Source organism: Trachemys scripta, chromosome 3, assembly GCF_013100865.1.
Source record: "Trachemys scripta elegans isolate TJP31775 chromosome 3, CAS_Tse_1.0, whole genome shotgun sequence".
Taxonomy (NCBI): domain Eukaryota; kingdom Metazoa; phylum Chordata; order Testudines; family Emydidae; genus Trachemys; species Trachemys scripta.
This window is the reverse complement of record NC_048300.1, coordinates 163,912,086-163,930,206: the sequence shown is the minus strand read 5'-3', so window position 1 is coordinate 163,930,206 and position 18,121 is coordinate 163,912,086. Positions and strand designations below refer to the sequence as shown.

At 39.0% G+C, this 18,121-nt stretch overlaps 1 long non-coding RNA gene across 1 annotated transcript; it reads left to right on the top strand.

Annotated features, from left to right (window-relative positions):
- Positions 1-447: 447 nt before the first annotated feature.
- On the top strand, positions 448-5,370 carry LOC117875247. The gene is made up of 3 exons (XR_004645235.1): positions 448-847; positions 1,801-1,949; positions 5,086-5,370. It is a non-coding gene; the product is annotated as an uncharacterized LOC117875247 (long non-coding RNA).
- The last annotated feature ends 12,751 nt before the right edge of the window (positions 5,371-18,121 follow it).

Genomic DNA, 18,121 nt, shown 5'->3' with positions numbered 1-18,121 from the left:
GGAACAGGTCCCATATGAGGAGAGATTAAAGAGGCTAGGACTTTTCAGCTTGGAAAAGAGGAGACTAAGGAGGGATATGATCAAGGTATATAAAATCATGAGTGATGTGGAGAAAGTGAATAAGGAAAAGTTATTTACTTGTTCCCATAATATAAGAACTAGGGGCCACCAAATCAAATTAATGGGCAGCAGGTTTAAAACAAATAAAAGAAAGTTCATCTTCACACAGCGCACAGTCAACTTGTGGAACTCCTTGCCTGAGGAGGTTGTGAAGGCTAGGACTATAACAGAGTTTAAAAGAGAACTGAATAAATTCATGGAGGTTAAGTCCATTAATGGCTATTAGCCAGGATGGGTAAGGAATTGTGTCCCTAGCCTCTGTTTGTCAGAGGGTGGTGGTGGATAGCAGGAGAGAGATCACTTGATCATTACCTGTTAGGTTCACTCCCTCTGGGACACGGGGCATTGGCCACTGTCGGTAGACAGGATACTGGGCTAGATGGTCTGACCCAGACCAGATGGTCTGACCCTTTGGTCTGACCCAGTACGGTCATTCTTATGTTCTTATATTCTTATATACTCTACAGTGCCATGCCTCCTCTAATCAGCAGCTAGCACACCGCAGGACTGACTTGTGGATAGAACACTTCAGTTTTCAGAGCTCTTAATTGGCCTCCTTTTGTGAATTTACTTTAAAGATGTGAAATTCTTGTTATTTTTCTTCTAACATGAAAAGAAGCAATGCCATTCTCTTTACATGCTGTTCTTTATGAAAGATGGACAACCGGTTTCAGATAAAATAAGAGCAAAGCCAGAGCCAAGATGCAGTCAGTTGCGCCACAACGCTGTATGTATGCCCGAATGTCCACATCTGTCTATCTATAACTGGCGACTTTCCTTGCCCCTCTCCTCTCCTGGAATGTTATACCCTCGCTTGGCTGTCATAACTAACATTTACATTGTAAGGTTTTTAGGGCAGGGATCTGTTTCATATGGGTGGGATTGTGCCTGGTCCTTGTGCAAGTGTATTTTGTGGGAAAGAGAGTAAGTACCTTCTGCCACGTCTCTAGTCCACTTAATGGCTGGGCAGAATTTTGGTTCCTGGACTCAGGGGAGTGCAAGAACTGCTCTGTTGTTACTCCCCAGTGGATGCATGATGCCTCAAAGGAAGCAATGAAGGGCAGAGAGGAAGCAGTGTCATGGCTCTGTGCCTACATCCACACACTGGACAGTCTCAGGGCTAGTCTACACTACCCGCCCGGATCGGTGGGTAGAAATCGATCTCTTGGGGATCGATTTATTGCATCTCATCTAGATGGATAAATTGATCCCCGAATCGACGCGCTTACTCCCACCTCGTCAGGAGGAGTAAGCGCCGTCGACGGGGGAGCCGCGGTGGTTGATTTGCCGCCATCCTCACAGCGGGGTAAGTCGAATAGGATACACCGAATTCAGCTACACTATTCGCATAGCTGAATTTGCATATCTTAAATCGACACCCCCCCTTAGTGTAGACCTAGCCTCACAGGGACAAGGGTGAGCACAAAGCACCCCACAAAGAGGAGTATCAGAATGCTTTCTTAACCACTGCACCTGGGGAACATTCTGGCTCCTTGAGGGAAAATAACTTTAGGTTCTCCCTCTGAGGTGGCATTACTTCTCACCTCTCCCAATGAAGACCTCTGCCTAAATGTGTCAGTCTGTGCAAGCTCTAGCAATCTGGTGGGCACGATAACCTTATTCGTGTATAACATAATGTATACTGTTTAATACCTGTTGATTTTATTAATCAATATTAAGAGAGATGAAGACCCTGGTGTTTGCCCCAGAAGCAGAGAAGCAGAGAAGAAACAATGTGTTGTCTCAACTCCTGGCTGTAGTCAGTGACAGATCCTGGGACTGGACATTTCTGATTGGAAATTCTGTACAGAATGATGTTTTGTTTAAAGGTATACTGTCAGCTCAAATTTACTCTTGTTAAAGACACATACATTTAGAAGCCCTGTCCCAGAGATATCTATCTAAATTAAGCTCATCTCTGTGGTATCTGTAAAAAGCAACAGAGGGTCCTGTGGCACCTTTGAGACTAACAGAAGTACTTCTGTTAGTCTCAAAGGTGCCACAGGACCCTCNCAAATACCATAATGACCCCTGCAACAACAAAAAAATGTGTTCTCCAATGGCTATTCTCACTGTGTTATACAGTTTTTAGGTGCCAGTTAATATCCAGGTCTGTATAAACTGTTCAAGATAGACTGTGGACCTGTATCCTTTTACTGTTTAATACAGACTTTATCATCTTTTGAATCAAAGATATTCAGCAAATAGGAAATTCACAACCTTCCACTTATTAGCAGGTTATATATCAACTATCTTGGACAATGTAAAACAAACATTTCAGCCAAAGTAATATATTGTACTTGGCCTGGCCAAATACTGCACAAAATTTGCTTTAATTATTTAATGCTAAGAAGATGTTCAAATACCACAGATCAGAGGGGTAGCCGTGTTAGTCTGAATCTGTAAAAAGCAACAGAGGGTCCTGTGGCACCTTTGAGACTAACAGAAGTACTTCTGTTAGTCTCAAAGGTGCCACAGGACCCTCTGTTGCTTTTTACAGATTCAGACTAACACGGCTACCCCTCTGATCTGTGGTATTTGAACATCTTCTTAGCATTAAATAATTAAAGCAAATTTTGTGCAGTATTTGGCCAGGCCAAGTACAATATATTACTTTGGCTGAAATGTTTGTTTTACATTGTCCAAGATAGTTGATATATAACCTGCTAATAAGTGGAAGGTTGTGAATTTCCTATTTGCTGAATATCTTTGATTCAAAAGATGATAAAGTCTGTATTAAACAGTAAAAGGATACAGGTCCACAGTCTATCTTGAACAGTTTATACAGACCTGGATATTAACTGGCACCTAAAAACTGTATAACACAGTGAGAATAGCCATTGGAGAACACATTTTTTTGTTGTTGCAGGGGTCATTATGGTATTTGATCTCCGCTCTCTATCCTCAAAGCGTTAGGTGGAGTGGGAGGGGGTCTTCTGCCAGGAGGGGATTGATCTTGTCTGATTATATCTTTGCTTTATCTTCTAAAAACAGAACCATGTTGGATGACTGTACAGATGAACCCTTATATTAATTTTATGAATTGCATTGTGGGAGAAATCCCTCTGTACTCCATTCACAATATTGATTATCTTTAGGAAGGATGTATTTTTGTTGGATTGCTGTGAAAAAAAAGAAAAGAACATGAAAAACTGAAGATGTTTATTTTCCATTATGTTTAGTAGCATTTACTGCTGTCTTGAGAAACTAAGATTTCCTTAAAACAGATACTTGGGAGTTCTTTAATTTTTTACATCTTCGATATGTGGCTTGTTTGTTACGTCCATGTTTTTAGACAATCATTTTCTCCTACTTGTTTCTTTATCTGGCTTCAGATCTGAGCTCAGAGATTCATTTGTTTCACTCCTTTTCTTAGCAGACTACAATTTCACTGCCGTATTCTGGTCCCCATCACTAATTCAGAGTGGAGCATTAATTTGGCTAGAACTACTTATTATCAATTCTTGCTAGAATTTCTCAATCTTTGCCCTTACAGTGTGGCTTTGCATCAGTTAGTATGTAGTGCTTCAGCGAATGCCATACCACCTCCTCATTTTCAATTCCCTGGATCTGCTGCAAAGCAGAAGTAGTTATGGGGAAATGTACACCACTTATAGGATAACTTTCTAATTGAAAATGTATTTCAACCTGCATATTACTTGCATGGAGCCATAACTGGGAAAGAGAAAGAATATTATCTAGCTCACTTCTTCTCCCTTGAAGAAAGGCAGTGGGCTCAGGGAGACTGTGTGAAGAAATACAATGCAGTGTAAAGAGAAAAGAAAACATACATAGAATTTGGTATTCAATACCATGCATGTGCTCAAAATTAATAAAATAGTCTTTAATTGACAAATGCTGTACTGCTATGTGCAGTAACCTATAACAACCTGCAACTGTTGACAACTTGTGGTAAATATAAGATCTAGCATTAGTTGAATAATGTGCTTCTGGGAGAAGGCCTGACCTATGATCCATGTTGAAATGAGAGTGATAAATTACTATTAAGTACATACTGAACTATGCCTGAAGCAAGCCCATAAATACTTAGGTATGGCAAACCAGCAGTATTTCCTACTGCTAGTCTGTGCCATCAAAGCTAGTCTAATCAATGGTATGTTAGACTAATACAGTACCTTGTGAGAAGCTATCCACCCCATGAAGGGGTATTTTAGCTATAGTGTACAAGACAGGTAATACTTACCTCCATCTCATAACGCTTCTCATCTCCAAGATAAAACAATTGTGTTTATGAAAATCACATTGCTGAACTAACACTGCTGCTCCTTGTTGGTATCATGGGCCTTAGACACATCCCACAAAAGGAAGCTCTAGCACCACAAACCTAATCATACAGAATTGTCAGAGTCCCAATACGCAGAATGATCCTTGACAGGAAGGAATTTGTCAGCAAATACAAACTGCGTGAACTGCTAGAACTATATAGAGTTCTCGACCAATAGGGCAAAAGATAACCCTATTTCAGCTAATATAGTCCTTGAACGTTTAATTATTTCATGTCAAAGGCAGAAAATTATTTTAATTAGTACCAGTAAGGAAGGAGGAGGGAAAAGAGACATGTGTAAATATATATTCTCATTCATTAAACTGATTCTACAAGTCCCTATGCTTGCAGGTGCTTGCTTTGTATTTTCTTGTTAAGGTGGCTGATAAAAAAGGTGATGCTGTGATCTTTTTAAATTAGAAAGGAATAATTTACTTAGCCCAGGCTTAGAGTAAGCATACTGTCGCTGCACAGCATTTATCTGGAGTTTATATTATAAAGAGTATAGTGGAGCTATAGATCTTAAAATAAACTGTATTCTAGCCCATGCCTCTGTGTTGAGCCTTGGAACAGAAACAGAAGGTAGTTTGGGTTTAATGCTAAACTTGAACAAATCTCATGAAATATTGATTATTAACTATATTTTTCTTTTCTGTTTTTTCTTTTGTTCTATCATTTAGGTGAACCTTGCTCAAGGATGACTTGAGGGATTGATAATGGGAGACAGACATTCCACTCTAGGTTACCTGTCCCAATATAGCTCGTCTGGGTAAGTGACCAAGCAATTCTCCCCTGAAGCCTGTCTGGTGGTTGATGTGAAATGCGTTGGGTATATCAGTCATCAGGTACTCAAAGCACCCCTGCTTCCTCAGAAAAAGGTCACTATTTCAATTAATTGGCACCAGGGCCAGCAGAAAGGCAATGATGAAATGGGCATGGAGATTGAACAGCGCTCTCACACTTAAAAACAGCTCCTTAAGGTCCGGGTGGGGTGGGGGTGTTTTCATTGCTATTGGACATGCAGAGTTTGTTCTGTGACTGAACAGACTTTCAGTTATCAATCCACTATCTTTCACCTGCACTAAATTCCCAAAAAATAATCCTTGAGATTCCTTTTCAAGCTGACATGGCAAATACAAGAGGCCATGTATCAATACTTGCACATGCAGCAACTAATGATTCACAGGCTATTGGGAATAAAATCCAATACAAAAGAGACCTATAAGAGAATTAAAACACTTACACTGTTTTTGCTCCTGTGTGAATTCATCACATTTAACGGAGATGAGCCAGACTTAGACCTGTGTAAATGAGAAAAGAAACAGGCTCTTCTTTTATTTCCTCTACATGATTTTGGTAGTTTTCCATGTTATGTTGTTATTGTAATCAAGAGGAAGGCTAATGAGACAAAACGTGGTTCAACCCCATTTTTGCAGATAATTTCATGGGTTATCAAGCTATTCTGGCTATATGGTGGCACCTGTTCATTGCTCATTTTATATCAACAGGAGGTGTTTTGAGATCTCAGCCAATAAATTACTCTTTATAAATTCGCATGTGCATTTTTACAACATTACTGTATTTGTTTAACCCTCATTAAGAATTTATGGTTTCATTTTTTTTCGTTGAGAACAATTCTTGTATCAATCATCATGTACCGATTAAACAGCAAAAGGAAATCTAACAGTGGGATTTTCACAGGCTTTATAACAATACACAGAATCTTCTCTGAACATTTTCTTGTGAACTAGTGCAAAAGTAATCTCTTTTTTTGCAGAAATTTTCAGTTGGACTTTGAGAAATTTAAAAAATAAGCACTATTGTACCACTGACTCTTTTATTTTTATATTCATATATTCTTTTGTACAGGATATCTTCATACCACAACCTACCAGAAAAATAAACAATGGCAGCATATTTTATTGATTTTCAAAGGACCCTATGGTAATCTGGGAATAGAAATTGAACTTGCCATTCCAAAGGGTTACCATAAAAATATATATTATTCTCAAAACATGCATGGTGTTTTTATCAAACTATGGCCTTATCCCCAGTGGGAGTCTTTTCATTGATTTCAGGAAGCTTTGGATCAGGCCTTAAATTAATAAACTTGCTCTGAATGAGTGACAATATAAGCTAATGTCCGTTCCCCATATTTAGTCATATTATGTATTCTGACACTATATCCACTTCAGAGGTAAATAGGCCATATTGTTTTATTGTCTTTCTTTGTGTCACTGTAGGGATTGTGGTGTGCTTTCATAAACTTGTACCAGGCTTTAACCAATGCACACACTTTTGAATGTAATATGGTAAGGAAAGTGAAGCTCTTCAGCTTGAACATCCTGAATCAAGCCTTTACAAAGGACCCTGTAGAAGTTGCTGATTTCATTCTTGAAATTCATGGTCTGATATGATTATTTTGAGACAAGACAATAACAACCCAGGTCTGCCTTGGTTCCTGGCCAGGGCCCTGTATAAAGTATAAGTATAAAGCCAATCTCTCCCAGTCCTTTACTGTTTCCCTGGCCCGTGCTTCCTACCATGCTCCTCCTGGAGCTTGTTCATCTGTTCACCCAGGTTCCCCACCTGATCATCTCCTCCTGAGCTTCCAGTTTCATGAATGGCTTCTCATGGTCTGTGACTCCTCAGCTTCTCTGGAATGCATTGGGCTTATAGTCTGAACTGTCCTCATGGTATCCCTCCTCAAGACATGAGTTACCCCCAGCTCTCCTCCATGGAGCTGGGGCTGTGGTTTAGGCTAGCTGCAGGTTAATGCCAGCCTCACCTTTGGTTGGGCTCCTTTGCCCAATTAGCCCTCCAGCTTGGAGTTCAGATGACCAACCTTCTCTTGCTGATGTCTGACTTGCTATGAAGGAGGAGGCATCATATATGCTGGTCCCCTTCCAAAAGCTGAATCCAGTTGGTTTGGAGAAGGGCGCCTTGCCCCACCTACTCTGTAAGGCTCCCAGTACTGAACCCTTAAAAGTACTGTAACAGGATTCCTTCCAAACACTAGGTATTCCCTGGAACATTTCCTTTCTCCCCATATCTCCCCAGCCTTTGTACATCAGACCACCCCGAACACTTAAAGGACCCATTCCTGGTGACAGAAATGAGCAGAACACTAGGCACCCTTACCCTTAAAAGGGCAGGTCACCCCATTACACTCTGTAATTTAAAACTTGCTTGTTTTGGTATTTTCTATCATAAATCTGCTAAGTACTGTCAGTCAGTTTGTCACTGGAGGAATTTTGGTAGTATTTATCCATACTGCTGTATCAGCATTCCTAATGACTTGACTTAGCAACTGCAGACTCTAGTGGGGGTGAGCCCATAGCCAGAGGCTACAGAGAGTCAGTATTGAAGGGTCAGATCATTAGTTTTGACTGTCAACATGACAAATCTTGAAGTCATATGATTATACAGCATTGCAGAAGCTTGTGTAAAAAGATGCAACGTGAGGAAGAAAATGAGGAGAAGAGAAAAATAATGGATGAAAGGAGATCATGTCCCCAGGCAGGCCGGAGCCAGCCAAGCAAATGGCTATGTGGATATTCAGCATGGGGAGCTCCGCTTATTCCTAAAAATGCCATAATTCAAGCCTGACTGGGATGGGGAATCTGTATGGATGTAAAAAATAGGAAATAAAACCAGAGAGCTCCTTCCTTTAGAAAGTGCTGAAATATACCAGGCAATTCCTTTCATTTTAAAAGCTTTTTAATGTTTAGTGCCAGACTGCTGGCACTAAACATTAAAAAGGTTGTAGAGCAGTTTTTAAACTAGGAGATGGGGGAAAGCCGACTGCTGCAGAGGAGCATGTGGATCGGACAGAGACTTCTCTTAGGGGAGAGTCTAATGATAGAGAATCTCCAGGTTATAGTCAGGAGCAGAGGATGGAAGAGGATAAAGTAGGGCCAGATCAGATAATAAACATTCACATAAAAAAGAATCTAACACATCAGAAAAGGGCAGACAAACAAACAGTGACAAGTTTTTAAAGTGCTTGTACACAAATGCTAGAAGTCTAAATAATAAAATGGGTGAACTAGAGTGCCTTGTGATAAAGGAGGATATTGATATAATAGGCATCACAGAAACCTGGTGGACTGAGAGCAATCAATGGGTGGGACACAATCATTCCGGGGTACAAAATATATCGGAAGGACCGAACAGGTCGTGCAGTGGGGGAGTGGCACTATATGTGAAAGAAAATGTACAATCAAATGAAGGAAAAATCTTAAGCAAATCCGCATGTTCCATAGAATCTCTATGGATAGAAATGTCATGCTCTAATAAGAATATAACATTAGGGATCTATTATCGACCACCTGACAAGGACGGTGATAGTGATGATGAAATGCTAAGGGAAAGTAGAGAGGCTATCAAAATTAAGAAGTCAATAATAGTGGGGGATTTCAATTATCCCCATATTGACTGAGAACATTTCACTTCAGGACGAAATGCAGAGATAAAATTTCTCGATACTTTAAATGACTGCTTCATGGAGCAGCTGGTATGGGAACCCACAAGGGGAGAGGCAACTCTAGATTTAGTCCTGAGTGGAGCGCAGGAGCTGGTCCAAGAGGAACTATAGCAGGACCGCTTGGAAATAGTGACCATAATACAATAGCATTCAACATCCTTGTGGTGGAAAGAACATCTCAACAGCCCAACACTGTGGCATTTAATTTCAAAAGGGGGAACTATGCAAAAATGAGGGGGTTAGTTAAACAGAAGTTAAAAGGTACAGTGACTAAAGTGAAATCCCTGCAAGCTGCATGGGCGCTTTTTAAAGACACCATAATGTATACCCCAAATTAAGAAACACAGTAAAAGAACTAAAAAAGAGCCACCATGGCTTAACAACCATGTAAAAGAAGCAGTGAGAGATAAAAAACTTCCTTTAAAAAGTGGAAATCAAATCCTAGTGAGGCAAATAGAAAGGAGCATAAACACTGCCAGATTAAGTGCAAGAATGTAATAAGAAAAGCCAAAGAGGAGTTTGAAGAACGGCTAACCAAAAACTCCAAAGGTAATAACAAAATGTTTTTAAGTACATCAGAAGCAGGAAGCCTGCTAAACAACCAGTGGGGCTCCTTGATGATCGAGATACAAAAGGAGCGCTTAAAGTCGATAAAGTCATTGCGGAGAAACTAAATGGATTCTTTGCTTCAGTCTTCACGGCTGAGGATGTTAGGGAGATTCCCAAACCTGAGCTGGCTTTTGTAGGTGACAAATCTGAGGAACTGTTGTGGATTAAAGTGTCATGAGAGGAGCTTTTGGAATTAATTGATAAACTTAACATTAACAAGTCACCGGGACCAGATGGCATTCACCCAAGAGTTCTGAAAGAACTCAAATGTGAAGTTGTGGAACTGTTAACTAAGGTTTGTAACCTGTCCTTTAAATCAGCTTCTGTACCCAATGACTGGAAGTTAGCTAATGTAACGCCAATATTTAAAAAGGGCTCTAGAGGTGATCCCGGCAATTACAGACCGGTAAGTCTAACGTCTGTACCAGGCAAATTAGTCGAAACAATAGTTAAGAATAAAATTGTCCGACACGTAGAAAAACATAAACTGTTGAGCAATAGTCAACATGGTTTCTGTAAAGGGAAATCGTATCTTACTAATCTATTAGAATTCTTTGAAGGGGTCAACAAACATGTGGACAAGGGGGATCCAGTGGACATAGTGTACTTAGATTTCCAGAAAGCCTTTGACAAGGTCGCTCACCAAAGGCTCTTATGTAAATTAAGCTGCCATGGGATAAAAGGGAAGGTCCTTTCATGGATTGAGAACTGGTTAAAAGACAGGGAACAAAGGGTAGGAATTAATGGTAAATTCTCAGAATGGAGAGGGGTAACTAGTGTTCCCCAAGGGTCAGTCCTCGGACCAATCCTATTCAAATTATTTATAAATGATCTGGAGAAAGGGGTAAACAGTGAGGTGGCAAAGTTTGCAGATGATACTAAACTGCTAAAGATAGTTAAGACCAAAGCAGACTGTGAAGAACTTCAAAAAGATCTCACAAAACTAAGTGATTGGGCAACAAAATGGCAAATGAAATTTATAGTGGATAAATGTAAAGTAATGCACATTGGAAAAAATAACCCCAACTATACATGCAATATGATGGGAGCTAATTTAGCTACAACAAGTCAGGAAAAAGATCTTGGAGTCATCGTGGATAGTTCTCTGAAAATGTCTATGCAGTGTGCAGAGGCGGTCAAAAAAGCAAACAAGATGTTAGGAATCATTAAAAAGGGGATAGAGAATAAGACTGAGAATATATTATTGCCCTTATATAAATCGATGGTACGCCCTCATCTCGTACAGATGTGGTCTCCTTATCTCAAAAAAGATATACTGGCACTAGAAAAGGTTCAGAAAAGGGCAACTAAAATAATTAAGGGTTTGGAACGGGTCACATATGAGGAGAGATTAAAGAGGCTAGGACTCTTCAGCTTGGAAAAGAGGAGACTAAGGGGGGATATGATAGAGGTATATAAAATCATGAGTGATGTGGAGAAAATGGGTAAGGAAAAGTTATTTACTTATTCCCATAATACAAGAACTAGGGGTCATCAAATGAAATTAATAGGCAGCAGGTTTAAAACAAATAAAAGGAAGTTCTTCATGCAGCGCACAGTCAACTTGTGGAACTCCTTACCTGAGGAGGTTGTGAAGGCTAGGACTATAACAGAGTTTAAAAGAGAACTGGATAAATTCATGGTGGTTAAGTCCATTAATGGCTATTAGCCCGGACGGGTAAGGAATGGTGTCCCTAGCCTCTGTCTGTCAGAGGGTGGAGATGGATGGCAGGAGAGAGATCACTTGATCATTGCCTGTTAGGTTCACTGCCTCTGGGGCACCTGGAATTGGCCACTGTCGGTAGACAGGATTCTGGGCTAGATGGACCTTTGGTCTGACCCATTACGGACTTTCTTATGTTCTTATGTTCTTGTTGATATTGGGAAGATTTGATGGGACATATATGTAAAGGTAGTTAGTCTAGATTTTTAACATGCCAGAGGTAACTTGCATTCTATCAACATAACAGCAAACATGCACCAAAGCCACCTAATCCAGAAGGCCCCATCATATAAATCCAGAGCAGATTTTCTTATCATCTATTGCTAAGCATACTGGACTCCTCTACTTATCGGACTTATGAATAGAAGCCTCTCAACCTTACCCCTTCAGCAGAGGTATAGTCCCAGGGTTACCCAGTCAGCAGCAGTATGGCACCAACAGGAGCCACACTGTTGGGTTGGCTCGGGGCTAGGGGGTCATCCCTGAAGGAGGGTTTGTGATTTTGCATGGAGGTGGTTGGGTAGGTGTGGCCTACCAAATCACCTCAACAGTATCATGATCTCTCCAGTCAAAGAAAGAAAAAATCCAAAATGAAAACTCCACTAGGTTTTTCTCTCCCTTAAACTCTTCCCATGGACTTTTCCACAGGAGGGAATGTTCTGACCCTTCGCCTCTGCATCTCCATTTGTGCAAGGGGATACTACTATTTACCCACCTCACAAGGCTGCTGTGCAGAAGAAACACTGTAAAGCACAGTGATGCTGTAAATCATTAAATCAAAGATGATTATTACTTACCATTATCATCTACCCTGGAGTGGTGATTGAATTCTGAACCTATATGTTTTAAAACAAATTTTTAAAACACATAAGCAGTTTCTATCACATATCTGACATTTACTAGAGTATGTGGTTTCAAATGTGCTTACCCATGGAGCCAGTTATTTGATATGTTTACTCTTTTATTACAAGAGCTTAATTGGAAGTTTGCTCATCAGGCTATGGAGAGTTTAATTAAACTCAGTGAAGAAATCACTGAGAAAAAGAAAGCAAGCACTTAAATGTGCTATTTTTGTTCTGATCTCACAAAGACATTTTTCTCCCTGATTGTCCTATTCTTGTATTAATAAACAAAACAATAAAAAGCACCTCTGGAATCTGCTAATTTAAATATTGGCAGCTTTCAGACTTGCTTTGCATTCTCAGCCTGCCCTGAATTTTCCAGCATCTCCAAGTGGGCCTAAAGGGTTTTTTTCATTGGAGTTCCTATCTCAGGCAAACACAAAACAGGTTTTATTTGCTGCAGTTAGTTTGTGATCTTTTAGGGCATCTGTGTGGCCAGAAGACCATTCTCATCACCCTCCCTGTAGTAATGGGAGTTATTATGTGTGTATACAGAAGGAGGTGAGAAAACAGGACACTTTGTTAAGGAGAAAAGGGGGCAGGAGGGAGAAGATATTTTGGTATGGCACTATAATGGCTGTATTGCCTGAATATAATGACACTGTAGAACAGGAGAATATGGAAATAGTGATGCAGTGCTAGACTTAGGTGCTTGTCAAGTGTGCAGCCACACAGATCACGGCCTTGTGTCTTCATCCCTCACAGTGTATACCCAAGAAAGCCCTGCTCCATCCAGTTACTTGTTATGACCCTTTTACCTGAAAAGAGGGTAATTGCAGGGTCAAGTCCCACATAGGTTGTAGAGTTCTTGCTTGGTCACCTTCTAGCTGATGAAATCATTCTGTTTCTTCCCCCACAACCTCATAGTGACAAGCAGAGTGACATCCAGAGAAGAGCAACAAAAATAATTAAAGCTCTAGAAAACATGACCCTATGAGGGAAGATTGAAAAAAATGGGTTTGTTTAGTTTGGAGAAGAGAAGACTGAGAGGGGACATGATAACAGTTTTCAAGTACATAAAAGGTTGTTACAAGGAGGAGGAAGAAAAATTGTTCTTCTTAACCTCTGAGGATAGGACAAGAAGCAATGGGCTTAAATTGCAGCAAGGGCGGTTTAGGTTGGACATTAGGAAAAACTTCCTAACTGTCATGGTGGTTAAGCACTGGAATAAATTGCCTAGGGAGATTGTAGAATCTCCACCATTGGGGATTTTTAAGAAGAGGTTGGACAAACACCTGTCAGTGATGGTCTAGATAATACTTAGTCCTGCCTTGAGTCCAGGGGACTGGACTAGATGACCTCTCGACGTCCCTTCCAGTTCTATGATTCTATGTGCCAAAGTGCTTTAATGGACTGGGGCCTAACTCTTTGCATTGACAATCAGCTGCAGATCTTGCAGTGATGAGTTTGGTATCAAAACATGCATTCATGCAGATAGACAGAGAGATGATCCCTAGAATGTTGTACGCAAAAGTGAGAGCACAATTATTTCCAGGTGCTATACTGTGCCTGTAAAAATGGAGAAGAACTCAGATACTCTATTCCAATTTATGTCCAGAGAGCTAAAAATCTCCCTTTGATATTATGGGCCAGATCCTGGACTGTATTAGGGGGCTTTGTACCTTCTCCACTTGTGCAAAGCTATTCTATAACGTAAGTGGAGAAGGAGGGATCCTTGACCAGTGTACAAAAAACATAGTTGCTGTCCCAATCTCTGATTACTGTAGTACCCCCTTGGAATTCTTGGCAGCTAGTAAAATCTAGAAGAGGTCTTAGACTGCTCTAAGTGATGCCAGGATAGAAGACTCGCATAGAACGACCTATCATTATAAGACCAAAAGTGGTTTAAAGCCACCTTTCCCTGCCCCATACTTGCTTCTGGAACTGAGCTGAGTAATCCTCAGTGCTCAGCTCAGGCTCTGGGTTAGTTTGTTCCTTTCATATCATTATTTATTTTATTATTATTATCAATCCAAAGGATTGATCTTCTGGAGCAAATTCCTACAATCAGTTTACTCTTCTTTTTTGTCCTTTGTAAAATCTGGGTTTTATTTGCTTACCACATTTACACACTTTTAAAGAAATCTACCCCTCAAGAACACTATTTACCCAATTTAACATGGAATACAAAATCAGACAAATATCTTATATTTGCTATAGGTCTTTTAAAATGGTGGAAAAATTAAAAACAAATCCTCATAAAAGAACACTTCTAAAGTTACTCTGTGTTTCCAAATGACTCCCATCCTCTCTTTCTCTCATGCACCCTCTTTATATGCTATCCATAGCTACCAATTCATTTCACTTCAATTAAATAAATTACGAATCCCCACAGCACCATAATTAGTAAAATATATTTAACAAAATCAATCAATAATTATTTTGAACATCTCATAATATCACAGCTAGAAAAACACTCAAGTGAAAACTCTAAGTAATTGCTATCAACAAAATAAAGTGGTTCTTTCCTCTCAAATACCATCCACACGTGCATAATTGGCTAATAAATTATAAATGAGCTATTGTCCAATGCAAGAAAGAGGAAAGGAAGATGTTAAAATGTTGTCTCCCTCTGTCAAGATGATTAATTTGTAATCCTGGTAATTTTGATCCAAAATAATTGCATGTACCCATAGTTTTCTAAGTCAGGGATGACAAATATTAACCAGTACAGCTAAAAAAATTTATTGCTTATAACAGAACTTCTCAGATAATGGTTCATAACCCCCTACCCTTCCCTTATTGTTAAATGGGGTGTCCATTATGCAAAAATGGATGGTGGTATGGAAAAGCCTGAGAACTACTCATCTATAGAAATCCAAGTAAGGAATATGAAATTTATTATAGTGGAAGTGGGAAGGTTTTTGGCAACTGGATGCGGAGGCACTCATCACTAGAAATGTGTGGAAGGGTTCAACATCTGGGAACGCTTTTCACTTGTGATTTTTGTCCTTGAAGAAATGAACATTACTTTATGAAAGGAGCTGATGCTATCAGAGGATGAGGTCAAGTTGTGTCCTGGTGCTGCTGGAATGAAGGCATTGTAATACAAGTGTTGGCAAGTAATTGGTCTTTGTTTCCTGGCTCCATTCATATCACCATATTTGTCAAGGTGGCAAAGCCCATATCTCTGTCACAGGACAGGAATCAGTAGCCACTAGCTCCAATGATTTTATGCTTCTTCTGGAGGAGGCTTAAAGGGTCTCCCCATCTTCCCCGGCTATTGCTGTCCAATATTATGTTCTCCTCTCCTTGTCCAGTTCCACAAACTCTGAGTACCCTTTCACCCTACATAGTGTTGAATCTCATGTTCAAATGTCCTTATTTCCAACTGCTTTAAATAACAGTCAGTTTTCATTAATATATCAGTTCACATTCTCTCCCAAGCAGTAGTGAGCTCTTGAGACACTTGCTGTTAAGTAGCATCAGGTATGTAAGAAACCTCCTAGTTTAACTCACTAACTTATTCCCCTCCCACATATTTTGCATTTCTAATTTCGCAGTTTGATTTTGCTAATTACCAATCTTGGTCAATCTTAATTCAAGCTTCACCATTTTCTCCACTGCTGCACATAACCAGATGAATCACTTCACTGCACACCAATTTAAGACACTTATTTGGGAATGAATTCCATATCCAACTTTTGCAAAAGAACCAGGTGATGTGATATTAGTAAGCAAATTTAATAAAAATTGACCATAACTCATTCAGCAGTGGGATTCTTCGACAGTCATAACTGTATAATTAACAAGACTGGCAGAGGAAAATAACATTAAGGATGTACAGAATTATATGTGAAAACAAAAGGCTCCATTTTAGATTCAGCCATTATCCCAGGTTCCTTTTAATAGTTCAGTTTCTAGTTTGCCAATGATGCTTTCTTTAGGTAGAAATTACATCAAAACTAAATGTAAAGTTAATCTCTATTTACTCATTGTGGTTATAAAATATTTTTTCTTTATAACTTTTCAGCTATAATTTCAGGCCTGGAGGGTCACTAGCTTTTGCATTTGGCAAACTGTATTATCTGGATTGCCCAACTACTTGAAAATGAACATAATGGGGGGTGATTCTGGTTTGCATTGATGTAACTCCATAGATTGCAATAAATATACAGTATAGAATGTGATTTATTCATTTTCATTTTGAACACAAAGAGCTATAATCCCTCTCTTGAATCAGGTCATATATATTGTAAAATCAATATTATAACATTTACATTAAATAATAATAATTCTAATAATAATTGTAAGACATCTGTGCAGTCAAAACTAAACATTTCAACTAAATGCCAGTAAAAATAAGAATTTTCTATTAGAACTTTCTTCAAGAGTTGAGAGACTGAACCAAAACTTGAGATAAAATATGAAAGAAACGTCTGATGAGATAAATGATGATTCATCATGAATTTTTAAAATATGGAAACCATTAAACAATCATGCATGTTTCTGGTCCCTAAAATGCACACAACATGTATCTGAGAGGTTCAGATGTCGTCAGCATACAGCATCTTTCTTTGTTAGAACAGTTCAATTTGTTTGTTTTATTGTAGCAAAACTAGAACTACAGGCTTCTGAGAAAAAAACTCTCATATTGTCTGAACAATGCTAAGATGCTTTCATTTTTTTCCATGGGAAAGAGTTTTTGCTGTTGATTTGGGCAGAGATTTTTGTGTTTCATTGTAGGTTATTTCCCCCTCATTAAATCTGTCTTTTAAACAGTATGCCATAGCTGCATCACAACATCTGATCCAGTATTTGAGAAACCAAGATCTCCTGACATTCTGTACTGCAGTTCTAAAGCTATCATACACAGAATGGCAAAGAAAAATGTAGCCCATATTCCAAAGGCTGAAGTTATGGTCAGGGTGCTCTAAACCCTGTTATTATGTCATTTAAGAGCCTTAAAATGTCCTAGTGACATCTTGTCTCTCTAAAGACATCATGACATTTTAACCACTAAAATGTCAGTACAATATGGTCTATAATGAATTTCTCCTATAGAAACTCTTATATTTAAACTTCTCTTGTGAGAGGGAGTGTGTTTTGTCAGAGAGTCCTAATAATAAAGTACTATTTATTTCAAAACATTCTCAATTCAGCAGAATACATTTATAGCACAAGTATAAACACAAATAGCCTCTGATGAAATTCTGTAATTAAGAACCAACAGATTTTGAGCAAGAAACAAATACATCTGCATGTAACATAATGTTCATATAAGGTTAGGGCTCGGATGTGCTAGTGGTCTGTAGCTTAATCCTGATAAAACTGAGCTAATGTTACTGAGTTGGGAGCAAGAGACCTTAGAATTTTTTGAATGTCAGCAAAATAGTGGATAGAAGAAAACCAGCTGAAATCAAGTATCAGGGGGTAGCCGTGTTAGTCTGTATCTACAAAAACAACAAAGAGTCTGGTGGCACCTTAAAGACTAACAGATTTATTTGGGCATAAGCTTTCGTGAGTAAAAACCTCACTTCTTCGGATGCTTGACAATGTCTCTTTTAATATGTTATTAAGGAAGCTCAGGTTGTCATCAGGGGGTGGGATTAAAAGGAAGCAGAGAGAAAAACAGTAGGAATAAAAGATCAATTTTCAAAAAGGCAAAAGGTTAAAGTGGGTTTCTCTAATAAGTATATTAGAAATGGTAGATTTTTTATATTCTTATTAATAATCTGGGAAATTAAGTGATGGAAGGACAGTTAAAGTTTGCTAATGACACATTATTTAGGATAGTCAAGACTTGAAGAAATTGTGAGGAACTTCAGAAGGACCTTAAAAATGTAAGTAGATAAAATATAAGGTAATGTACATTGAAAGGAATAATTTGAACTACTCAGATACATTATGCAGGAGCTCAGAGTAGATTATCAGAATGGTCCCTTCTGGCTTTAAAATCTATGAAAGTATGTAGTGGAAATCCAGAGCATGTGACAAATGCCTATGGAGTTTTAATCTATAAATCAAGATAGATAAATTAAATGTTTGAGTGCAAT